The sequence below is a fragment of the Monodelphis domestica genome, chromosome 4 (genome assembly GCF_027887165.1).
Source record: "Monodelphis domestica isolate mMonDom1 chromosome 4, mMonDom1.pri, whole genome shotgun sequence".
Lineage (NCBI taxonomy): Eukaryota > Metazoa > Chordata > Mammalia > Didelphimorphia > Didelphidae > Monodelphis > Monodelphis domestica.
The window spans coordinates 367,230,831-367,239,917 of record NC_077230.1 but is presented as its reverse complement, the minus strand read 5'-3'; the positions used below and the strand labels follow the sequence as shown (position 1 = coordinate 367,239,917).

General features: G+C 41.9%; 1 long non-coding RNA gene across 1 annotated transcript; it reads right to left on the bottom strand.

Moving 5' to 3' along the window:
- Window positions 1-3,865: 3,865 nt before the first annotated feature.
- LOC130453857 (uncharacterized) lies at window positions 3,866-8,071 on the bottom strand. The gene is made up of 3 exons (XR_008911488.1): window positions 7,315-8,071; window positions 5,328-5,480; window positions 3,866-4,973 (listed from the first exon to the last, which is right to left on the bottom strand). It is a non-coding gene; the product is annotated as an uncharacterized LOC130453857 (long non-coding RNA).
- Between the last annotated feature and the right edge of the window lie 1,016 nt (window positions 8,072-9,087).

Here is a 9,087-nt window from a genome sequence, read left to right as displayed (position 1 = left end):
GTTGTCTCCTCCATTAGACTGTGAATCCTTGAAGATAAAACCATCAATCGATCGATCGATCTACCTATACATATATGTTGCTCATACATACTTATAGATATATACACACATGCTACCTATGTCTATCTCATACATGTGTTGGTAAATATACATATATTGTTTAAATGGTATCCAAGCTAAGTCAGAACTTTTACTTCGGTTGTGAGAAGTCAATATATCATTTATTTCACCCTGATACTTCACTTCACTTGGCATGATGTGGCATTTAAAAAACTTCTAAAAGTTCTCAAAAGTGGCTCAATGGATCAAGAGCCACAATCAGAGACAGGAGGTCCTGGGTTCAAATCTGACCTCAGACACTTCCCAGCTGTGTGATACTGGGCAAGTCACTTATCCCTCATTGCTTAGCCCTTACTGCTCTTCTGCCTTGGAACCAATACATTGTATTGATTTTAAGGTGGAAGGCAAGAGTTTAAAAAAAAAAAGTTCTTCAGAGAAAGGAGTCAGGAGAAGATGAACAGTCAGAGAAAATTTACCTGAACTTGCACAGGAGAGAGGAACATCTTTCTATAGAAGTGACATCAAGAAACCAGAGATGAGCAAATGGGCAGATTCCCTTGATGCTCTCACCTTGAAGAGTCTGGAAGTTGAGAAATTAGTTAAGTAGTCCCTGTGGGATTGACACTAAAAAGCAATGCAAAAAGTTGATCTGAATCTGTTGCTTTTTGCTGTCTTTGGTAGGTGACAAAATAACTATCACCAAATGACTAGGGGATCATATCACTGGCTTAAGCTGCCTGGGATTGCCATCTTATTTCTTTATTTAAAAGAAATTATTTAATTAATTAATTTAGAATATTTTTCTATGGTTACAAGATTCATGTTGTTTCCCTCCTCTCCCCCCCTCCCCAAGTCAATGCCCAATTCCACTGGGTTTTACATGTGTCATTGATCAAGACCTATTTCCATATTTTGATATTTGCACTGGGGTGATCATGTAGAGTCTGCATCCCCAATCACATCCCCATCAACCCATGTGATGAAGCAGTTGTTTTTCTTCTGTGTTTCTACTCCCACAGTTCTTTCTCTGAATGTAGATAGTGTTCTTTCTCATAAGTCCCCCAGAATTGTTCTGGATCATTGCATTGCTGCTAGTAGAGAAGTCCATCACATTCGATTGTGCCACAGTGTATCTGTCTCTGTATATAATGTTTTCCTGGTTCTACTCCTTTCACTCTGCATTGATTCCTGGAGGTCGTTCCAGTTCACATGGAATCCCTCCAGTTCATTATTCCTTTGATCACAATAGTATTCCATCACCAACATATACCACAATTTGTTCAGCCATTCCCCAATTGAAGGGCATCCCCTATTTTCCAATTTTTGGTCACCACAAAGAGTACATGTATTGTATTTTTCCTTATTATCTCTTTGGGGTACAAACCCAGCAGTGCCATGGCTGTATCAAAAGGGATTGCCATCTTATTAAGACTAGAGAGTACATATTGACAAGCACACCTTAGAAGAAAGCTGCAGAATTCCATATTGAGACCCTAAGGCATTGGGACCTTGAACAAAGTTCATGGCCAAACAGTGAACAACATCCAGCTTTTCCTTCTAAATATTGAGAATAACTTATTTGGCATTTCAAAAAAAATACACATACAGACATACACATACACAAACCAATCTACCATATCATAGTGCCTCCCCTTTTATAAAGCTGAAATAAGAGAATAATGCAAAGTGTTCTGTAATCTTTAAAGAGATATATAAATGTCACTCATTGAAATTAAGTTGGTTTGTTGATATTGAAGGAAGCTAGGTAGCACAGTAGCTAGTATGCCAGACCTGGAGTCAGGAAGACCTGAGTTCAAATCCAGTCTCGAACATTTTCTAGTTATGAAGACCTGAGTAAGATGTTTAATCTGTATACCTCAGTTTCTTCATCTATAAAATGAGGATAATAATAGTACCTCTGTCTCTGGGGCATTGGGAGAATAGAATGAGATTATATTTGCAAAGCACCTTGTAAACCTTAAATCACTTAAATCACTGTACTATTAATGGACAAACCACATAGGCATACTCCCTTCGAGGAGAAGAGTACAAGAAGCTGGGCGCATTTGCTTCACTGACAATCTGAAAATAGAGCCCCACACTTATTCCTAGAAGGTGTGCTCATACCAGTGAGACAGGACAATGTGGTTTCATACTCGGTTAGACAAAGTACATAGGACCCTAATGTCAGGCATCAGGTCTGAGTGGGTAGATTAAGGCTAAACAGAGTCTGGGAGAATTCCTTTGGCATCCCTGGCTGCAGTCATGGTTCTTCATCATTCAGACCAGCCCATGATATGGGTCTGCTAGCCAGCTAGCCTACATCATTCTGCTTAGCTAAATTGGGGGTTCTCATCCTACCCGTGTGCCCATCTGTCCAGAAGGATGGATGATGGACACCACAATCTGCTCAGCTCAGATATTTGCCAGGTGCTCCTTTGCCATACATTCCCTCCTCCTTCTCGCTCTAGAAAAAGTAATAAAATCTCTCTACTACCACTCCTGCTAAAAAGGTCAGGACAATTGATTACTTTATAACCCTATTCACAAGTCCCATGAGTATAAGAACTTGAATCAAAGTTCCCTTCCTTGGCCACCATATTTCTATATGTGTTAGAATGTAAGTTCCTTGAGGTCAGGGACTATAGCTCACTTTTGTATCTGTATGTTCAGTACCTGGAACATACAGTGCTTAACAAAAGCTGATTGCTGGGGCAGCTAGGTGGCACAGTGGATAAAGCACCTGATCTGGAGTCAGGAAGACCTGAGTTCAAATCTGACCTCAGAAATTTACTAGTTGGTTGACCCTGGGCAAATCACTTAGCTCTGTTTGCTTCAGTTTCCCCAATTGTAAAATGAGTTGGAGAAGGAAATGGAAAACCACCCCAGGATCTTTGCCAAGGAAAACTTCAAATGAGGTCACAAAGACCTAAACACAACTGAAACAAATAAATAATGAGAAGAGAAGGGAGCCTGGGAGAAAGAGTTAGAGTCAGAAAAGTACAAAGACAACAAGTCCTTTTCCACATTACAGCCCTGGGCTAATAATTACTGGTATTTGCAGCTTTAAAGTTGTCAAACCTCTGCATCTCACAACAACCCTAGGAGGCCAGTACTGTAAATATCATTAAACCTATTTTACAGATGAGAAGCCTGAGGCTCAGAAAGATTTAGACACATGTTAATCAGTATTCCATGTACCTACATGTTATTTTTTTCTTCCAATTAAAATATAAGTTCTTTGTATCCCCAGGACTTTGCTCAGTGCCTGGTACATAGCAGGTCCTAAATAAGTGTTTGTTGGTGGACACAGTTAAGAAGAGAGAGAAGCACCATTGGATCCCAGCTAGCTGTTTCAGAATCCGCACCATACTCCTTTGCAGTCATATATTGGTCCTTCTTTTGAGCCCAGATGCTCCTCTCCACAACATCTCTTCCTTCAGACCCTTGAAGATAACAGGCTTTCCCTACTGAGACTTCTCTTCTCTGAGGCTAACATGCTCTGAGGATCCTTCTGGCTCTATCCGTGGATGGCGTGGTCTCCCATCCCCTCCCCGTCCTGGTCACTCCCCTCTGGACTCCAGCTCTGGCTTGTCAGTGACCCTGGACACATTATTCCAGATAGGGCCTGACCAGAGGGAAACACAATGGGCCTATTATTCTCTGGGTCTGGACAGTAGGCTTTTCATGAATGCTGCCTAAGGTCCGTTGAGCTGTTTTGGCTGCTGGGGGTCACGCTGTTGGCTCAGAGGGCTATTGTGGTTATTCACAGCACCCCCTTATTCCCATGCACTGCTGGCTAGAATTATCTCCCCCCCCAACCCCTCCCAGCTCCCCCTCAGTTCCAAACAACATTCAAATGTCTAAACCTAGGCTCAGGAGGAACATTCAAAGCTTGAAAATAAGATCCCAACTCCATCAGAGTGTCCAAATTGGTAAATGTGGTCTTCTTTGCCTGACACCCTCTTCCAGGCAGTCTTCCCTGGTCACAACCCTCTCATCCTCTGATCTCATCCAGGGCCTCATCATCAGAGGGAGGAAAAGACTAGAATGACCCTTCTGGGCTAGGGCCACGGAATACAAATTTTTGCAGGTTATCCCAAGCTAGAAAGCCTTCAAAGATGGGACAAGTCTGTCACCTGAGCTGAGAGCCCAGGGGTGTTTGTCACCCTCAGCCCTGACCGATGAATGTAACTATCAAAAATAAAGATGAGGCCATTGGGAGGTGTGGAGAACTAGGGAAGGCTTCATGTAGACAATGGTACTTGGGCTGAGTTTAAAGGGAAAGAAAGGCTGTCAGTAGGTGGATATGAGGAGGAAGGGATGGGGTACACAGTGCAAAGATCTAGAAAGGAAGTCCATGGAATATGGCATGTCTTGTGTGAAGAACAGCAAGGCCAGTCTGGGTGGAAACAAGTGAGGTCCTCATCAATGTTTAGGCCAAGTTTGCATGCCACATTGAAAGCAAGGACTCTGTCGGGTTTTTGTTTTGTTTTTTTAAGCTTTATCTTTGTCTTAGAATCAGTACTAAGTATTGGTTCCAAGGTAGAAGAGCAGCAAGGATTAGGCTATTGGGGTTAAGTGACTTGCCAGGGGTCAAACACTTGTGAGAACTGACTGAATCCAGATTTGAACCCAAGACCTCGTGTCTCTAGACTTGTCTCTTTACCCATTGAGCCACCTAACTGACCCTCTCTGTCTTGTTTTATATGGTCAGAGGATTTGGAACTGGAAGAGGCTGTAGAGTGCAAGCCCTGATTTTATAAATGAGGAAACAGAGGCAGAGAAGTAAAAGGAACTTGCCAAAGTAACAGCTGGGATTTATATCCAGGTCCTCTGACCCCAAATCCAGGATTTTTTCCAAGTCAACAATTAGCCTCATCTTCATATCTCCCATCAGCTGCGCATAAGACCTTGGGCAGAGAAGAAAGTTGTGATATAGGGGGAAAGCCTTGGACAAGGAGTTCAGGAGACCTAAGCTCAAGCCCACACTTTGCCATCTGCACAACCTTGATGGGGTAAGTCAGTCCTTTCTCCTCGCTGACCTTTAGTTTCATCATTTTGAAAAACAAGGGGGTTAGCGTAGGTGATTTCCAAGGTCTTTCCAGCTCTAAAAACCTAATGGTCTTTATCTCCTCTGATCCTCTCCGTAACTCTCTGAGATCTACCTTATGACTATTTTACAAATAGGAAAATGGAGACTTGGAAAAATTGAATGACTTTTCTAGGATCACATAGCTAATAAATTGAAAAATTAAGATTTATACCTAGGTCTTCTGGCTTCAAGTCAGAGCATGGAAGAGTCAAGTGGCATGGAAGCAGGAAGGATCATCTTTGTGAGTTCAAATCTGGCCTCAGATACTTACTGGCTGTGTGGCTCCAGGCAAGTCACTTGACCCTATTTGCCTCAGTTTCTTTATCTGTAAAATGAGTTGGATCAGGAAATGGTAAAACATTCTAGTATCTTTGCCAAGAAAACCTCAAGGGTCAAGGAGAGTCTGATACAATTGACAACTACTGAAAAACTTCTGACTCCCAATCCAATGTCCTTTCTACACTATCATAGCTTAGTATCTGATAATATTATGCTAATAATTAATGAATAGCAATTGTCGAATGCTTATTGACAGTTTACTTAATAAATGTTACTTGAATTGGAGGAGAAAAGGGAGAGAAGGTAAGTCAGGGAGGAAGCAGAAAGTCGGGGAAAGGGGGAGCTAGGTAGCTCAGTGGATAGAGTGCCAGGCCTAGAGACAGGAAGTCCTGGGTTCAAATTTGATCTCAGATATTTTCTAGTTATGGGACCCTGGGCAAGTCACTTGACCTCAGTTGCCTAGCCCTTACCAGGCTTCTGCCTTGGAACCATTACACAGAATTGATTCTAAGACAGAAAATAAGATATAAAAAGAAAGAGAGAATTTTGAGGAAAGAAGGGGAAGGATACAGGAGGGGGGGGGAACTTCAGGAGAGAAGGAGATTGAAGTGGGTAAAGAGAGGACTGATGGGAGAAGTGGTTATTAATAAGTGACCCAGAAGAGCCCTTCCATGGGAAGTGTTGCCTCCTAAGGACCCTTCATAGTTCCAGCCTGGAGGTTAGGAAATCCTAGGCTAGAGTCCTTCAGGTTACAAACATCCTCTCTGAAAAGCCCAAGGGGCCAAAAAGACCCTCCCCAGGGGGAGGTTCAAAGCTGTCTGGGAGATCTTTGACCAAGTCAGGCCCAATTCCCAGAGATCTTTCTGGTCTGAGTTGGGCAGGGCCCTGGCAGGCTCCTGAGGTAATCCATGGAAGATACTCATTTCCTCCTGGGCAGGATCTATAAAAACTGGCACTGCCCTCACAGCTGAGAAGCAGTATCATCTGGTCTGCTGTCTAGAAGTTTCTGGACCTGACCATCCCACATGGAAGTTTGGAGAATGGTCCAAGATAAATTTCCTAGGACGGGAGTTAGGGGAGAGGCAGTTGGGATAAATCCCTCCTGGGAGCTGAGGAAGAAGTCACTACCTCCAAGCACGGTGGCTAACTGGCCCACTGTAGCCTTGGCTCTGGCCTTTGGCCAGGAGGGCTCCAGCTTGGAGTGGTCCATTTGCCAGGGAAGTTAAAAGGTTAGGATAGGCCAGAATCTCCCTGGGATAGTCTTTAGGACAAGGCTACTAGGCATTGCTTGGATACCTCAAGAGCCTCAGCTCAGATCCTTGATCCTGTCAAGGGGAGCAGAGAGAAAAGAGCAGGGAGGTCTTGGAGACTGGTAACTTAAGATCACTTAGAAGGCAATCCTTGAACTCAGATCCATCTGGCTCTAAAACAAAGCTCTCTGTCCACTATACCACGTGGATGCTTTTCTCTGACTTTATTTAATTAATAAATTTATTTGAAAACCCTTACCTTCCATCTTGGAATCAATACTATGTATTGGTTCCAAGGCAGAAGAGAGGTAAGGGCTAGGCAATGGGGGTTAAGGGACTTGCCCAGGATCATAGAGTTGGGAAGCATCTGAGGCCAGATCTGAACCTAGGACCTCCAGTCTCTAGGCCTGGTTCTCAATCCACTGAGCTACCCAGCTACCTCTTTCTCTGACTTTAAAAGGATTATATTATCATCAAGAAAAAAACAAGAATTTTTCTGCTTTGGAAAGAATGAATACCAAAGGAATTAAGGTTGAATAGAAGAGATTTAGAGTTTCAGTGAATAGAGTATCAAGCCTGGAGTTAGAAAGACTAATTTTCCTGAGTTCAAATGTAGCTTCAGACACTTACCAGCTGTGTGACCTTGAGCGAGCGAGTCTCTTGACACTGTTTGCTTCAGTTTCCTCATCTGTAAAATGAGCTGGAGAAGGAAATGGCCAGCCATTCCAGTATCTCTGCCAAGAAAACCCCAAATGGGGTTACAAAAAGTTGGACAGGGCTAAAATGACTGAACAAGATAAGACTTGGTAACTGATTAGATGGAATAAAATAAACAACAACCAGAATTTGGATCATAGGTGGTGGAGTCACTGATTTGGACAGAAAGGGTCATCAGACTGAGAGGCAGATAGTTAAAGGTCTCTCATCCAACAGTATCTCACCTTTGTGGTCCTCCAGGCTCAGGGTCTGTTTTCTGAACTCATCTGGTTCTTCTTTCTGTCCAGGCTGTCTGCAGTTGTTAACAAATGACTTTCTTTCTTCTCTCTCTATCTCTGGTATTCCTCACCCAAATGCCCTTCATCTGGTATCCCCTCTGGTTCTCCATTAGCTCACTTGAGGAAACTGTACACTGTATTTCCTACTCTGCTCCCACATTCTTTCACCCATCTTATTTCCCATGAAGAAAGCATACTTTTTCAGGGCCATATTCCACTCAAGTCCCATCCCACCATGTTACATCAATATCTGCTGGATGAAATTGACTTCCATGTCAGGATCTCAATCTCTGCTTTACCTGGCTTGTTTCCCAAACCTAATAAATTTAGGTATAGACATCAGAAGACGCAGATTTTATTGCTGACTCATATCTTTATTGATGAATTTGTTTCCTCTAAATTTATAAGGACTTCACTGTTATTCTTTCTCCACTGTGATACTCATGAACAATCTGCTTCATTCCTGTCCTTTTCCATTTAAAGTTCTTTTGATTAGATTTGCATGATATATTGTTTTTGTTTTGCTTTTTACTAATCCTTTTTTATTTTGGTTTTAAGGAACATAAAAATAATTTTTTACATTTATTTTTCATAATTTTTGAGTTCCAGATTCTCTCTCTCCTTCCTCTTCCTCCTCCCTGAGAAGGCAAGCACTTTGATATAGATTATACATGTACGGTCATGCAAAACATATTTCCATATTTACCATGTTGCAAAAAAGAAAAAAAGAAGGTTCAGAAATGTGCTTCTATCAGTTATTTCTGTAGAGATGTATAGCATTTTTCATCATAAATCCTTCATAATTGTCTTAGATCATTGTATTGCTGAGAATAGCTGACCCATTCACAGATCATCATACAATATTGCTGTTACTGTGTCCAATGATCTCTTGCTCACTTCACTTTCCCTAAGTTCATATGTCTTCCCAGATTTTTCTGAAAGATCCCACTAGTCATTTCTTAGAGCACAATAGTATTCCATCACCATCAATATTCCACAACTTGTTCAGCCATTCCCTACTGGATGAACATCTCAATCATTTCCAATTCTTTGCCACCACAGAAAAGAGCTGCTCTAAATATTTTGGTATGCTTAGGACCATTTCCTTTTTCTCTGATCTCTTTGGGATACACACCTAGTATTTCTGGGTCAAAGAACAGTGCAAGGTTTTATAGCCCTTTGGGCACAGTTCCAAATTGCTCTCCAAAATGGTTGGATCAGTCTATAATTCCATCAGCAGCACATTAGCATCCCAATTTTTTCACATCCCCTTGAACATTTGGTGTTTTTCTTTTCTGTCATGTTAGCCAATCTGTTAGGGGTGAGATAGTTTTAATTTGCATTTCTCTAATCAGTAATGATTTAGAGCAAATTTCATATGACGATGGATAGTTTCATATGACTATAT